Raw genomic sequence first — 17,790 nt, forward strand, 5'->3', positions numbered from 1 at the left:
GTAGGGCTGGTTTTGTGTTTGCAAATTCCTTTAGTTTTTGTTTGTCCTGGAAGCTTTTTATCTCTCCTTCAATTTTCAATGACAGCCTAGCTGGATAGAGTATTCTTGGCTGCATATTTTTCTCATTTAGTGCTCTGAATATATCCTGCCAGTCCTTTCTGGCCTGTCAGGTCTCTGTGGATAGGTCTGTTGCCAGTGTAATGTTTCTACCATTGTAGGTTATAGACCTCTTCTCCCGAGCTGCTTTCAGGATTTTCTCTTTGTCTCTGAGACTCGTAAGTTTTACTATTAGATATCGGGGTGTTGACCTATTTTTCTTGATTTTGAGTGGGGTTCTCTGTGCCTCCTGGATTTTCATGCCTGTTTCCTTCCCCAAATTAGGGAAGTTCTCTGCTATAATTTGCTCCAATGTATCCTCTGCCCCTCTCTCTCTTTCTTCTTCTTCAAGACTTTTGAAAGTTAATCAAATCCTTCTTTAGGCTTCCTGTATGAGAATCTCAGGTGGGTTCCTAGACTCTTGTTTTTCTAAAGCACCACAAGTGATTCTGATACTGAGTCAGTATTGAAAATCACTGACTATGGTATTCTCAGGACTTCCAGTAAGCATCTGCCAGGGTAGCTGGGAGATCCATTACAAATACAGTGGCTAAGAGACCCTTAACACCCTATAACCCAGACTCTGGAACTCCAGGGACCACCACCTATAACACAGGCTTTTTGGTGCCAATACCTCTAGAAAGTGGAGCTTAAAGAAACCCTGAGATGACTGCTAAATAACCAAGCAGTGAAGGCAGCTATCAAGTAGAAATGAAATCAGGATCTCAAAGAGGTATCTGCATCTGCATGTTCATTGCAGCATTATTCACAATAGCCAAGATAAGGAAACAACCCAAATGTCCATCAATAGATGAGTGGATAGGGACGCCTGGGTGGCTCAGTCAGTTAAGCGGCTGCCTTCGGCTCAGGTCATGATCCCAGGGTCCTGGGATCGAGTCCCACATCAGGCTCCTTGCTCAGCAGGGAGCCTGCTTCTCCCTCTGCCTGCCTCTCCCCCTGCTTGTGTTCTCTCTGACAAATAAATAAATAAAATCTTAAAAAAAAATAGATGAGTGAATAAAGAAAAATGTGGTGTATACATACAACGAAATATTATTCAGCCTTAAGAAAGGAAATCCTGCCATATGCCCCAACATGGATGAACCCGGAAGGTATTATGCTAAGTGAAATAAGCCAGTAACAAAAAGACAAATACTCTATAGTAATGCTTATATTAGGTATCTGAAATGGTCAAACTCATAGAAGCAGAATGGTGGTTGCCAGGGGCTTGGGGAAGGGGAAAATGGGAAGATGCTGCTCAATGAGTATAAAGTTTAAGTTATGCAAGACAAATAATTTCTAGAGACTTGCTGTATAACATAGTGCCTCTAGTTAAAATATGGTTTGGTACACTTTAAAATATGTTAAAAGGATAGATTTCATGTTAAGTGTTCTTATCATTAAGACACACACACATAAAAGAACACAAGGACATTTTGGGAGGTGATGGATATGTTTAATATCCTGATTGTGAGAATGGTATATGCAAATGTCCAAACTCATCAAAATGTACACATTAAATACATGAAATCTTTATATATCGATTATACCTCTATAAAACTTTAAAAAAATGAAAAATGTGATTTTTTAATCTTAAAAAAGTAAACTGAAAGGGATTATGATCGAGTTTAAACATTCCTCATGGGACAGAGAACTTTGTTAGATTCGTATGCTCTAAACCTAGCTATAGAACTACATATTTCCAATTGTTTGTTTGGATCTAATTTCTACTCAGTTAATATAGTATTTTAAGTGTGCACTCAAAGTCTTATATCCCATCATATCCTCTAAGGGCATACTTCTTTTTATCTGTACTCAATAAGGACATGATCTGACCTGATCATGAACTGCAATATGCTTTGTGCTGGGAAATGCTGCTACTGATCCAACATTAGTAGAGACATGAGCTCAGATTTTCTTTCCTAGGGATGGGAGTAGATTTCTATTGATTCATCTATACTCTTTCAGCAAGTCTCATCACTGTGCTCCTTAACCAATGTTATAAATTAGATAGCCAATGAATCACAAAGAGATGTTAAACAAATTTGCAAAAGAATTCATTCCCTCAAAAAGCATCCATAAAACACCAGCTATGTGTCACAGTTGTAGGCAGCATTAGTACTGGGAGAAACAGAACACAGTCCTTGCCCTTAAGAACTTGGGAGATCGTCATGTAAACTGATCAATACATCAATGTGGTCAATGCTGCAACAGAGTCATGCACATCCTGCTATCACAGCAAGGTGGAAGGAGTACCTAGTTCTACCTAGGGAGGTCAGCAATGATTCTGTAGAAGAGATAACATTTAGGTTGTACCTTGAAGACTAAGTTGGATATTTACTTCTTCCTAATTTACATTGCTTTTTAGTTAGCTATAATACGTAAGTATGGAATGCACGGGCTCACATTTTTTAAGTCTTAACTCTCTTCACAGTGTCATAAGCAATTTCCATTAGATCAGTGATCTAACTTAAGCTAACAAATGATTACCCTTCACATCTGAGCAAAAATAGGTGCCTAACTGAAGATAATGATAATAAGCAGCTACGATATACATGGCATTTTATATAGGAAAATCGAGACCTTAAGTAAAACACCTAGAGAAAAAGACATGACTTTTGTTCCTTGAATTAAATCCTGTCTGGCATTTTTAGAAATATGAAGTTTTTAGGTCTATTTCACTGTGGTAAGCAGAATAATGTTTCCTTCTCCCTGCAAAAATGTCCATGTACTACTCCCCAAACTTTTGAATAGGTTACAATACATGGTAGAGGGGACTTTGAAGATGTGATTGAGTTTAAGGAGCTTGAGGTGGGAAGATTACCATTATCTTGGATTATCCAGGTAAGCTCAATGTAATTACAAAAGTCCATATAATAGGGAGATAGGAGGGCCAGGTCAGAAAGGGGAAGGTGAAGATGGAAGGAGAAGGCAGGATTGTGCATTTTGAAGGTGGACACAGGGGCCACAAGCCCAGGAATGCATGCTGCCTCCAGAAGCTGGACATAAATCCTCTCCTTGAGCCTCCAAAAGGAATGTAGCACTGCTGACACCATCACTTTTATACTTGTAAGTCTTATTTCTGATTTCTAATATCAGGAATTTAAGATAATAGGTTTGTACTGGTTTAAACCACCTAGTCTGGGGTAATTCATTACAGCAGCATTAGTTAACTAATATATATACCAAAGCCTTGACAAGACAACTGAAGTTGAGCTGTAAGCATGGGAAGCCATGAAATCCTCTGTCACTTGTACCATTTCACTATGAGAGGTCAAAGATTTCCTAAAGAGACTGGAGGGAGAGTTACTCTTGTTCAGAAATTTTGTCATCTTCCATAAAGCTGTAGCATCCCCTGTTCTTTCCATAGAATTTTCAAAAAGTATCTTGAGGTTGACTGAACAACAACTGGCCTCTGGGCTCCTTAACCATCTTTCTAAAAAGAATAAATTTATGGGTGCCTGGGTGGCTCAGTTGGTTAAGTGACTGCCTTTGGCTCAGGTCATGATCCTGGAGTCCCTGGATCGAATCCCGCATCGGGCTCCCTGCTCGGCAGGGAGTCTGCTTCTCCCTCTGACCCTCCCCCCTCTCATGTGCTCTCTCTCATTCTCTCTCTCTCTCAAATAAATAAAAAAAATCTTAAAAAAAAAAGAATAAATTTAATTTGAACAATGCTAAGGATTAGCTAACTGGTCCTCATCTGAATAAAGTTATCAGATCAGCTGACAACTGAGGGATGGTCAATGGTATAATGATAGTCCACAAAACATGGGACTGGATATTCTTATGATAGTTAAATGCCAAAGATACCACCCTTCACCTCAAAGACCTTATATATAAAGGTCAAAGAAAGTGTAGAAGCAGAAGTAACATGGAGGTAAAACCCTAGAGAAAATTAAACCCTGGCATCTTCTGCCATTTTTCCTAGGAACAAGAGCCCTGATGAAGATTCTTGGTTTCAATAACCCAACCTCCACTGCCAGCTTTGTCTGTTTCCTAAGAAGATTGTTGTGGCAACAAGCAGATGAGGCTGTCAATGAAATCAAGGGACTCTAGGAGGGGATACCTTTTTATGATGAGGTTTTATTAAGAAGAATATAGACCAACATAGGAAGTCATATCTTTTTGTAAGGAAGTACCGTAATTGTATATTTCACACAAATATCATTTAACATACCATTTTTTATACACTAAACACTGTGTTGGGGACTGGAAATAGACAGTGTTCAAGAAAGCCCTCATCAAGCTTAAAGTTTAACAGAGAAGACAAAAATAAAAGCACAAAGACTCTGAGAATGGGGGACACCTGGGTGGCTCAGTCGGTTAAGTGTCTGCCTTCGGCTCAGGTCATGATCCCAGGGTCCTGGGACCAAGTCCCGCATCAGTCTCCTTGCTCAGCTGGGAGCCTGCTTCTCCCTCTGCCTGCTCCTCCCCCTTCTAGTGCTTTCTCTCTCTCTGACCAAAAAAAAAAAAAAGAAAAGAAAAGAAAGAAAGAAAAGATTAAAAAACCAAAAAGACTCTGAGAATGGATAAAAGGGAGCCCTGACTAGTTTGTGGCTACTCAACTGTATTAGCTCAGGCTGCCAAAACAAAATATTATAGACTAGGTGGCTTAGATAATAGGAATTTATTTTCTCACAGTTCTGGAGGCTGCAGTTCAAGATCAGGGTGTCAGCAAGACTAGTTTCTGGGTAAAGGCTCACTGCCTGACTTGCAGACAGCTGCCTCCTTGCTATGTCTTCACAGGGCAGAGAGAGAAACAGAGATACAGAGGTACAGAGAAGAGGGTGGGCAAAGAAAGAGAACTCTCTGCTATCTCTCTTATGAACGCCTTAATCCCATCTTGAGGGTCCTATTCTTATAACCTCATCTAAACATAATTACCTCCCATAGGCCCTATCTCCAAATACCATCACACTGGAGGTTAGGGCTTCAACATATGAATTTTGGGGGAAGACAATTCAGTCCACAGCATCAAGGAAGTCTTTATTTGAAGATGTGTGACTTAAGGTGACAACAGAGTAGAAAATCCTTAGATAATTGCAAATAAAGGAAGAAGCATGCACAAATTCCAATATGAGAAGGAACTTGATATAGTTAGGGAACTGAAAGAAAGAGCAGTGAGGCTGTGTGCAGTACAAGGAGGGAAAGAAAGACTGGCATGAGAGAAGGCTGGCAGGAGGTGATCACCCAGAATTTTGTGGGCTATTGTTAAAAGATTATGCAGTATATCTTTTTTCTTAAGATTTTATTTGACAGACAGACAGAGAGCACAGGTGGGGAGGAGAGGGAGAAGCAGGCTCCCCGCTGAGCAGGGAAACTGGTGTGGGGCTCGATCCCAGAACCCTGGGATCATGACCTGAACCGTTGGCAGACACTTAACTGACTGAGCCACCCAGGCACCCCTATGCAGTATACCTTTAAAAATGAAATGCTATCAACAAATTTTAATCAGGGGCAAATTATAATCAGATTTGTCTCTTACAAATCTCACTGTGGCTTCTATTTGCAATATGGATTGGCATGGGACAAGAATGATGTGATGAGATCAGTTAGCAGTTCATGTGAGAGATGATGATGATGGCTTGCATTAGACTGATAGAGATGAAGATAAAAGGACACATTCAAAGATATTTAGGAGTTAAACTTAACTGATATGTAAAAGGTAATGAGAGAGGAAGATAATCAGGGTACGTGGCTTGACCAAATGCCTGAGGACGGGGTGGGAGCAACCATCCCTGAGATGGAGAGGTATGGGGGGAAATCCCTGACATGGAGAACACTAGAGAAGAAGTAGATTTCTCAAGCAGAAAATCATAAAATGAGTTTTAGATATTTTGGTTTGATGCTGCTATAAGGCATCAAGGTGAAGTTGCTGAGAAGATAATTAGATAGGTCAGTTTAGAAGAGAGGTTTGGGTAGAAAATGTAAATTTGGGGTAATCAGTAAATAAATAATTACTGATGTCATGAAGTGAGTAAGATCACTTTGGGAGAGAAAATAGAGTAAGAGTGCTGAGGACTTCAATTGCAAGGAAAATATAGTACATGACCAAATTGAACACTAAGGACTCTAGGGCTTTGAACCCCATATGAATACTTGAGCTCCTGGTCAAGGGAGTTGCGGCAGCACCACTGATAATACTTCATGAACATCATGGTATTTCTTTCTCTTTCCAAGCAGTCCCATACTACCTTCAACCCTTGATTTTTTTTTTTTTTTGCCATTATTACTTATCATCATCAGTCAAGAATATAGTATCTGCCTTCTCTCATTTCTGTTCCCAAATAAGCTCTAAAAGAAGAACAAATAGACTTCAATAAAAGAAGAAAAGTCACAATTCCCTCTCTTTTTCACTTGCAATTCACCCTTTCTTTCTTCTTGACATTTTCCAAAACTCTACATTTTAAATAAAGTTCCTAATAATTAGAGAAACAACTTGCCCAAGAATAAATAGCTAACATAAGTTGCTCTTTATAACAAGCTGCCAGCTCATTATGTTGGCTAATAAATAAAATCTATTCAGTCATCATGGAAATGGAAAATCATTTCTAAAGGGAAAAATCTAACAAATCAACTATGGTCAATATTTTCTATAGTGAATGGATGAAGACCAGGATGAGCCTGTTTTCTCCACTGACTTCCTACTTGTTGAAGGATGGTTTCGCCATGCCAAAGCCTGCTTTATCTGTCCCTCAATAACACAGCATGGACTAGAACTCCAGTTTTTCCAGATACCGGAGAAATCTCAGTGTATAGTTTTGAGGTTGGATTGTGTTTGTAAAATATGAATTGCTAGCTCTTCTCTGGTCAGCATGAGTATGAAGCTTCTCACAAATGAGAGTAAACCCTCCACAACACTACAGTTGTGAAATGGTTGTGTTCCTTTGGACTGTTTATCTCCTTTCTCTAGCTCCCCTGGGTCTCTCATAGTCCCCAACAATGACTGTTAGTAAATCGGCAAATATAACCAAATGTCATTAGCAAAAATAGATTGCTTCCTGAATGACTCCACAAAACACCTACTGCCTCAGACAGTATGAAATTTTTGTTCAACTGGATGCTTAAAAATCACCAGATATTGACTGAATGCCAAAACAAAACAAACACAACAAAACAAACAAACAAACAAAAAAACCCAAAGAAATATTTGACACTTTAGACTATTAAGAAACATAAACTAACTCTTGATTTCCAGAAATTCATAACTTACTGATGGCTCATGACAGTTATATATCACAAGACAATAGGTTAGAAGGGCAATTAAGCTCATGCATTTAGTATAGAGTGGTTAGTGAGAGCTCTTAGAGAAGTGATCTCGTGTGTGGTGTGTGTGTTCTAATGATTAAGATATCAAGAAACAGGATGAGGGGAGAGGTACATGTCAATCTGATTAGGTAAGGACAATGTGGTTTTGGGGTTATGGAAGGCAGGAACTGGGTCTGTTTGTGGGTCTGTGTGGTTATAGGGCCGGGAGGTTCAATTGTCAGTACCATTATTTATTGACAATCCTGTGCTTGCTTCAGCAGCACATGTACTACAATTGGAATAATACAGGGAAGATTAGTATGGCCCCCTGTGCAAGGATGACACACTATTTATTGACAATCCCTATGATGCCATAGCCATGCATCAGAATATTTTGTATGTTCTCCACCACAAATATGGGGCCACCACTGCCCATTTATTACAAAGTGTTAATCTAATTTCAGAATACATTCTGGCTCAAAATGCAAAATAGGTTCAAAATACATTTCAATCCAAGTATGAATGATATCAAGATCCTCCTAATCTCAACTTCTTTCTTAATAGCAGTGAATTCTGGTACTCAAATGGGCAAAAAAAGTCCAGCATACTTTATACTAACAGATGTTTCTAGAAAAATTCCAAATCAGTGAAAGCCTAGGAAAATAACCAACCTTAAGGGCTTTTAACAAGCAAGCTGAAAATAAGAAGAGTACTATGAAGTGATTTTTTTTTTTTTAAAGAACAATCATACTACAAATCACTTGAGACAAAGATAATACAGTAGTCATAGTAGATGAGAATGAATGGAGAGGAAAGAGCTCACCAGAGAGAAGGCAAATACTAGACAAAGAAATCACTATAAAGCTGCACAAAGGAGAACCCCAAGCCTGACTAAGGAAATAAGCAGGAAAAAGTCAGCAGAAGGCAGAATTGGTTCACCCCTGCCTATAAGACAAAGACAGACTTCAGTGGAACTGAGAGCTCACTCAGAGAGGATCAGTCACCTCCAACTGGGAATCCCTATTAAAACATGTAGACAATAAAGTGCCCAGCTATCCTGGTGACTTATTTCAGAACCCCTCCTCCTATGTCTGCCATCTGCCCAACAAATTAAATGACACATGAGTGATTTTAGGGCACAAACAGCCTAAGACATGTTTGGTTTATCCTGATTTTTTTGTAAGGTATATTTCCACCTTTCCAGTTTACATAAAAATGAAATAACTAAAGTTTAAGTGTATTGTCTTGCAGATGTTTATCATACAAATGATTTATTAATTAAATAAATGGTATAATACAGACCCTATTTTCCACATAATAAGTATTCTAACATTCCTTTGTTCCAAAGCAGAACATCTAAGAAACTAACCTCATGGGCACAGTTAAAAAAAATTCAGCCCTTTTTCCACAGTATTCAAGAGTGTTCAGAATGCTTGATGTATTGGCGTTAGTGGACTCTGAGGAAAGTACACATAATTTAGTTTGGCCCAAACTCTTTCAATAATTTATGATCTCTAGACTTGCAGTATGAAATAATTAAGGAAATGAACCATTAATTTATTCACTCATTCAATAGGCATTTATTGAGCGCGTACTATTAGGCATGGCACATTTCTAGACACTAGAGATACAGAGATAAAACGCTAATGGAGCTTACATTTGGTGGGCCAGATGTAATTATAAATAACAGTATGAGGAATGTGAGAACACCTCAAAAAATGAAACTGCAGCATATTGCAACCAACTGAAGTAAATAATTTGTCATCATATCTTCAAATTATCAGAGTAGTGTTAGGGCATAAGTAAGTTGGGGACAACAAAAATTAGAAAGTGCCTGCTGATCAGACCTGGAGAAGAATGTGCCAGATGTGACCTTTGCCTTGACATTTGCAAAGCCTATTATCTTATCCTGACAATAGGTTACAAGGCTTGGTTTTGAAAAACATTCCAAGACGTAACTTTAAAACTCAAAATAACTTGTTATTCACTCCCAAGACCCTTAGCATTTCTTTTCTTAAAAATCTAATTGAAGAGATTAAAAGGAAATAGCAAAATACAGGAAAAGAAAAATTGAACTATGTCAAATCATTTCTGGAGGTAATTATAGACATGATATCAGATTTTTGGCATGTCTGTTTCTGGAAGTTCTTGTTTGTAGACATTGTTTCATTAAAAATCTAGATAAAGGGCATAATGCTAGGTTTGCAACAGTTTTACATCAGATTTGCTCATATCATAATATTTTAATTTTTTAAAATATTGATCTGGGGAACTTTGTCCGCAGATGTAAACCTTATCAAAAACTTTATTTTTTGTTTTATGGAATGGATAAAAATTGAATATGCTTTTTTGGTTGCTCTTTCTTTTTTAATCTACAATGAAATGAATGATAACCAGAGTTTCCCAAAGTAGGTCAGAACAGGACAATAAACTCAAGTACTTAACTGACCAATGTAAATTTGGTTGCTACTTCTGTCAATTTCTGTCTCTTCTTCACCTCTCCCATCCCCCATGGTTTCTGAACTTTATTTTTCTTCATCATAGCCAGATGTTTTAGGGACTCATCCCTCAGGTGCTGATCTTAAAAGTTAGGGTGCCCAATGTGGAACACAAATCCTTCTTGCTCCTCAAGGAGAAGCTCCAGGTTTTGAGTTCCCTCCTGATTGCGGGTCACACCAGGGGGTGGTATTTATGGTGAGACTGTTTCTCAGCCTTTCCTATCCACTTTGATATAGTTTCCTGCTCATGAGCCTGATGTGAAGCGGCTGCTTTGCCAGTTTTTTTTAGTTTAGGTTTGTTTTTGTTTTTTGTTTTTCCCCAGAGCAAGTTGTTCCATATATAGCTGTAGATTTGATGTGTCTGTGGGAGGAGGTGATATCAGGGTCTTCCTACATTATCATCTTGGACCAGAACCTTGAAATAGATCAAACTTTACTTTTCTACATTCTTTCCTGTTATCCTTGGAACCATCACTTGTATAGTTTTTATCATGCCTCTTCATCTGCTGTGAGTGATTTGATTGGGTATGAGAAGATAAAATAGCCTTCTCATCAGTCAGGAATCTTTTCTCTATGCCCTTCTTCATATAAACATTGCATTCTTAATAAGCACTTTAGCCAACACTCATACCTATAACATCAGTCAGCACTGATGCTTTACTTTTCCTTCTCTTTGGAGGCATTTTAACAGCAATAAAAAGAAAGGATTATAACATTCATTTTCCTTTTCCTTTCCTAGTGTGAGTTTTCACTTTTGTAGCTGGAGGCATCTGGGCAAGCAAGTATCTACAGACCTGCCTAAAGCTGAGTTCTCATTGTCAGCTTCCCAACAGAAGGGAAAAGCATAAACAAAGACAAGCACATTTCTGGAATTTCTCTTTGTCAAATATTCCTCCCCTCTCAGGCTGAAAGAAGCCAAATGAGGAAGATCACAGCCCAATCACTGATGAAGGCCTGGAGCATTCTGTAAGAATCCAGGATCAATAATGTGTCTCGACATCAAAAACCAGCTTAGTCTTCTCAAAACTGGGGTGCTAATTCCAGAGGTCCACTGTTTCTTAATGGGGATGCTGCTGATATTCTGGGCAGACAATTGTGCCAGTGTCTCGTACCTTGCTGGGTACTTAGCACCCCTGGCCTCCTCCCACTAAATGTCAATAGCTTTCTCCAGTTATCACAACAAACAAAAATGTGACCAAACATTTCTAACAGGTGCCTAGGGGGATGATGCTGCCACCAGATATGAACCACTGTGCAAGGCCAACTGTGATACAGTGACAAGGATGACTGGTGGAGACATCAGGAAAGGCAGATGGTAAGAAGTAATAATTAAGCAGTTGCAGGTGACACAAAGCCTGAAGACCTATACCTCTGAGACCTCGTAATGCTATCCTGGACTGGGATGGCCCAAAATGCCATCTAGGATCACTGAAAGTTGCCAAAACAGGGAACATACTCTAGCTTCTATTCTTTTTAGATGCCTGTTTCAAAATACATATTTTAAATTTATATATTAATTGATTTGTCACTCTTGTTTTCAGATTTGAGTTGCCCTTATAGGATGCTGGTTGCTTTACAGAATTTCTCATTGGGCTCCAAAGGAATGGTAGCAACCCTTGAAATGAAAGGAAACATTTACTACTCTAATCCTAATGTCCTCAAGCAGTATAATTCTCCTTCCTTAAGGAGACCCCCAAGAACCCAAAAAATGAAGGATGTGAAAGTACCAAACTTCTCAAAGGAAATGTACAGCACCCTCTTTGAGTGTGTCAACTCTAAGTGCTGAGGAAAGCAGGTTCTTGTGGGGAAGGGGCTTGTGGCCGACACCAAAAGAAAGGCAGCAAGGAAAACAAAAATGCCTGTGGGGCGTGTCTGTTCCCTTCTAGCAGCAGGGAGTTTGGTGTGTTTTTCTCCTAACAAGTCAGAAAGTGACAAGACATGAGAACTTACACTAGAATAGGAAGGTTAAGAAAAGATACTGTCATGGTCATTTGTGATAAGTAGTGAGAGGAATCAGAGTGTTGAGACAGCACCTGAGGGCTCCGCAGCCCCAGACAGAGAAATGCCTGCTCATTCCTCTTTTTCAGTGACTGTGAATGATTTGAGATTGATCTTTGAAATCTTCAGTCTTTTTTTAAAAAAGGTTTTTAGTAAATTATATTTCTCTTTATTCCCTCACAAACAGTAATGTGGGGGGAGAGGGGCATTCTCTGTGCCTGGATTTGCGCTTTCTGGGCACGGAGTCTTGATTGGTTGATTTAACTCAAGTCCTTCTTAAGATGACAAAAGATTTCATGGAGGATGAAATCCACACTCCTAAAGGAGAAATATACACAGAACTTTTTTCTTTCTTTTTTTAAGATTTTATTTATTTATTTGAGAGAGAGAATGAGAGAGAGAGAACATGAGAGGGGGGAGGGTCAGAGAGAGAAGCAGACTCCCTGCTGAGCAGGGAGCCCGATGCGGGACTCGATCCTGGGACTCCAGGATCATGACCAGAGCCGAAGGCAGTCACTTAACCAACTGAGCCACCCAGGCACCCCCAGAACTTTTAAAGAGCTCTTTCTGTTCACATATGAACCCCCATTCTTCTATTTTTCCTCACTAATTACTGATGATGATGCACCCACCCTCAACCTATGTGGGTGTGGTTGGAGGAAAAATTCTGGCAGCCCAAATTCTTGATCCAAACCATCAGTTCCAGAATGTTCACTTCTTACTTCAAAGAACTTATTTGAATCATTGTCTTACTCAAAATGCCATTCATTTAAGTGACTGAGTTCTTATCAGATTTCTTCTGGAGGCCTTGTTTCTTTCATTGCCCTCAGCAGAACGTAAGCAACAACTGAGTGACACTAAAATGTTCTGTGTCTGGGTGTGCATTCTCTGTAGAATCTGTGCTCTCTGGCACTTTAAGTCCTTTTGGCAGGAAATTGTCAATTGTGCAGAAACATAGGTACCCTGAGACTTCTTGTTGCAAAACATTATGCATTAGTCTGGCACCTGGAATCCCAAAGAGGATTGTTTAGCCACTTCATTACAAGTATCATGTTGAGAACAATGGCACATTGAGGAGTCTAAGCTATTTACACATATGATATATGCATTTTAGAGTGTGTTTTTCCCCCCAAATCAAAACACAAGCCAGGAGAAATACTCACACCCTTACCTATCAAATACAGAGTTCCATAGCTATAGACAATTATTGGAGGAGAAAAGGGAAAAAAATTAATTTCAAATGGCTTCATAATCTGGTGTCAGAGAATTACCTTAGTCAAGCATTTTCTGGTTAAAATTGAACCATTTTATCTTTAGGCTATTAAATCTTACAGTTATTGACTTGTCTGGAGTGGGAAAAAAAACCTTTATGGTCTCTAAGCAATCATTAAATTCTAATTTATAAATAGAAAGTAAAAATAAAGAGTGATATGATACCTGGATTGAATAAAGATAAACTGAAAAATAAATTATAAAATTATGTATAAGAATCCTCAGAGCTATTTAAACATTTTAGCTTTGAAATACCAAAGAAACTCAAAAGCAATGTCAGCAATGGGTAGCCATTCAATGAAACCCTGATCAACAAACTTTTGACTATCTATACACACACACACACACACACATACCTACATTTACATATACATATACGCACTAACTCTGCATTCATGTTCAGGAATACTTGTTAAATTACTCAATACAAGGTAGATGATGTGCGTACTGCTTTAAGAAGGTTTTGTTCTGGTCCTAACTGCCATTATTCACTATTCCCATTAACAAATCTAGGTGGTAAAAGAAAAAGCATAGCCATTAACCTCACAGAGACCAGCACTCTGGCAAAAGTTGTTTACATACTAGAGGGAAAAAATTATATCTGAAATGACATTGAAAAGTTTTACAAGTATTCAAAAAACAATTTAATGAGCCAGATCTTTGTAAGCATCTAATGATTTTATGGCATGTACAAAGGCAGACACAGTAAGAAGGCAATAGAGAATAATGTTTAATGCCATGGAAACCAGAGTCAAATAGAAAGGGCTTTAATTCTTGGCTCTGCGTATTACTGGCTGTATGAGGTTGGGCAGATTGCTTAGTTCCTTCAAGCCTCAGTATCCCTCTCTCTAAAAGGTAGATGAAAATACCCATCTCATACCCAGCAGCTTGTAGCACAGTGTCTGGCACACATGAAGTATCCATTACCTGTAACTCCTGCTATTAGCACTGTAAACTACCACCACCAGTCCATCAATCCTTTTAGGTTACAATGTTCTAAGGAAGGATTTAATGCTCCACTGGCCAGAAGGACTAAATGGATTTTCAAGTCATTACTAGAAACAAAACACAAGCAGTGACAGAATGACTCAATGATTCAACAGATTCAAGAAAAGATGCTCCACTTGAAAATTCAATTAAACAAGCCCACAAATTTTTACTGTCTACTCTTCACTAGGTAAAGTGTTTGGTTCCAGAGATTTAAAGACCTGTAAAACCGGGATTTATTCCATGGAGGGAACAAGTTGGAGAGAGAAACTCATAAACTTATAAATCCCTTAGAGGAGTTTAAAAGGAAAGGAGGAATCAGCCTAGCCTGGGAAGGTCAAGGAAGGCTTTGAAGAAGGGGCAACACTGAAATGCAAGCTGAGGTTAGTTGCTAGTGGGCAAAAGTGTTTTATCATCAATCTCTGCCAGTTGCATCTTCTAGGTTCCCACACTCAAGATAGTTCCTGGGGCTACTTTCAAATTTTTTTCTGGGGGCCTACATGTTTATAATATAGGAAAAATACATACCTGTTGACTATCAAAGTTAAAGAAGGGACAAAAAGATCCTTTTATTTTCTGTCACATATCTTCTACCAATCTATTATGGCTAGTGAATGCAAAGGAAAAAGAAGGAAGGTGGTTAGAAGTTATTTACGTATTGAATGGAGCACTGGGTGTTATATGCAAACAATGAATCATGGAACACTACATCAAAAACTAATAATGTAATGTATGGTGATTAACATAATAAAATAAAATTTAAAGAAAAAAAAAAGAAGTTACTTATGTTAAAGGGAGTTTCCAGACCCTGTACCTGTCTTGGGAAACACAGAAGACAACTCCCAAGCTTACCCTCAATCATGTCTTGGTGACATTGTCAGAAAGGATTTGGATGGACCACAGCCGCCACTCATGAAGTTATTTATATTTGTATATTCTCTGTATGATATTGGAATGTATCTAAAAACGGTATAACATGAAGGAGCTGAGCCACTTCATTTGCCTAGCATTTGTCATCACCTTAACTGAGTAGTTCACTTGGTTGGCAACCCCATCATCTGCAGAGGCAGAAAACGCATTGTTCAGGAGAGAATAATGAAGAATGTTTAATGGAAAATATTTATGTCCATTAGTCATCACATGTGACCTGATCAAACACAATCAAATCATCAATGCAAAAGATTAAGCATGTTAAAACATAATTTTGGAGGATTTAGCATAAAGTATGGTTTATATGGAATTAATTTTTTTAAATATTCTCCTTAGGTCATCCCAAGTTCCAGAGAGGTACATATGCTCAGATTTTCACTCAGATCTCAAGAATGTCAAGTGACCTAAGAATACTACTAAAATGAATAGAATAAATCTCCAGTAAGGAAGAAGAGTTGATGTGGACTCTAAACCATGAACTTTTCCTTTTCCATATATTTTCAGTTATACAATGTCCGATTCATATTTTAGGTTCTGCTGTGCAAGAGATACAGAGCCCCTTTAAAAAGACACTGAAAAGCACCATCTGTTCTTGTTGAAGAAAAAAATTAACTTCTTAATCATAAAAATTGCTCTCCAAAGAAGGACACTGGAAACATCCGGATGTGGGGTTATAATTAAAAACGAAAGCAAAACAGCCTCCCTTAAGAGAAGCAAAATGCTTAATTCAAATTTACTGGATAGCTGATAATGAAAGTGAAAACGCTGGCATCTATAGATATTAGGAAGTCTTGGAATTTGAATTTTATCACTGACCATCTGGTTATATTCATACTTGGAGAAGAATCTTTAAATGGCAAAAAATTCATAAAAAAGTCTAAAAGGAGTTTATTACAACTGGGATGCCTCTATTAATTCTATATTCCCTTCTGATGTGGATTATATAAATTTCCACTGGTGACATCATGTTAATACAAAAGTTTGGGGCTTAATCCAGTCCGATCCAGCCCACTTAACCAGAATCAAGAGAATAAGCATTAAATAAGTTTTTCATTAAATCAGGGCAATAATAATAATTTACCAACTATCACCCTTTGATTGCCACATATGGAAAAACGGAGTCTTGCAGTTAAGTTACTTGCCTGTGGGTCATGTTCCTAGAAATCAGTGGAGTGGGAATTTGAGTCCAGGTCTATCTGCCTCCACACCCAATATTTTTCACTACTACAGTAGTTTGTCTCCCGGGCTAAAATTAAAGGGGTTTGTCTCTCTCCATGTCCTTAGCATGACCACTTCATCTGATCTAACTAGGATCCAAGATTATCCAGCTGCATTTAATTAATTCAAATCTCCCCATACCAATCCATTACCAGAAAGACTATTTCTGGAAGTTGAAATTTTCTCTGAAATAATATTATGAATAATAACAGCAACAACAATAAACCTTTAGCTCTCTCATTTACTCATATTTTTCTTTTCTCTTTTTCTCCCTCCATGATAGTCCACTACAGGCTGATTATCAAACAAGGATTTTTCTTGTTCACATATTTTGTTATTTCTTTAACCTCTTTTGCAATTCCAGGAAGAGAGGACTGTTTCATCTTAGCATCTATCCTGTATCTCTCTCTCAGTCTCTAAGAATTATCAGTAGCCATCCTTTCCTCCGTTACACTCTCCAGGAACATCAGCTAATCCTGGCTGGCTCTGCTTTCATCTAAATCCTTCGGCCCTATGTTCATTGTGTCATCTAGAGCTTCAGTTTTGATCCACTGGCCAACCTTGCCTTGACCACAGCTGAAAAGCTTCTGAGGTGCATCTGGGTGAGTGGCACAATTACATTTTAATCACTTCAATGGAAGAGGGAAGGTGGGTAATACATATGTCTCTCATCCTTGACTTAAGGCCTCAAAGTCCCAATTTAAATTCAGAAGTTTTCAGGAGTAAACCACAGTACACATTAAAGTTCCATATTCAAATCAAAAATGTTTATTTAGATATGTTTCAAGGGTCTAACTATTGTGGCTTGTCACTGATAAAGGTACAAAGAAATATAAAGGTTGATCCTAATCTCCATAGTTACTTTAAAAGGCAAATACTATAATGCTATGGAGTCTAAGTTGCAGGCAATAACAAAGAGAACAAATGTCATCAGAATATTTTAGATGGCAACTTTACCGAGAACTATGGAAATCTGTGAAGGCTTGGGGAATATTAACTGGTCATATTATAATTAACCATTATTAGACAAAATGGCTATTATTATGGACAAGAAAAAAAAATGGAGAGAATAGAAATCAGATTTTGGTGAGACCCACCCCACCACTGACACTGCTAGAGCACAGCAGGGCAAATAGGGCAATTTCTCATATTGATTACTGCTGACTATATGATAGGCACTATGCTGTCTAGTTTTTTACAACTCCATAATTTAAGAATTACTATCTCTTTTTAGAGATAAAGTAAAGCTTTGAATAACTTGCTAAGGACTTGCAGCTGGTAAACCCTGAAGGCAAGACTGGAGGAGTATGAACAGCGGAGGTCTTCCAAAGCAAAGCCCTCATCATTAGCCATCATGTTGAGGGAGCTGGGGTACTCAGATAAGGCATGCATATCTACCTCTTTATTTTGATTCATCCATCGCTGACTAGTGGAGAGCCCTGGGCCTGATGCACCTGGGTTTAAACCCTGGATCTACCACTTATTAATGATGTGACACTGCAGGGGGTGGAATTCTTTAATACATTTGAACTTATACAGATAA

The 17,790-nt window shown here is 38.3% G+C and overlaps 1 protein-coding gene and 1 non-coding gene across 2 annotated transcripts in view; one reads left to right on the top strand and one right to left on the bottom strand.

The window, feature by feature from the left end:
* Window positions 1–17,790, bottom strand: part of DLG2 (discs large MAGUK scaffold protein 2) — a 1,451,407-nt gene that overhangs the window by 1,389,183 nt on the left and 44,434 nt on the right. The gene's annotated exons all lie outside the window — the stretch shown is intronic.
* LOC123326266 lies at window positions 7,610–7,717 on the top strand. Its single transcript, XR_006540973.1, has one exon. It is a non-coding gene; the product is annotated as a U6 spliceosomal RNA (small nuclear RNA).

Source organism: Neomonachus schauinslandi, chromosome 11 (genome assembly GCF_002201575.2).
Source record: "Neomonachus schauinslandi chromosome 11, ASM220157v2, whole genome shotgun sequence".
NCBI lineage: Eukaryota > Metazoa > Chordata > Mammalia > Carnivora > Phocidae > Neomonachus > Neomonachus schauinslandi.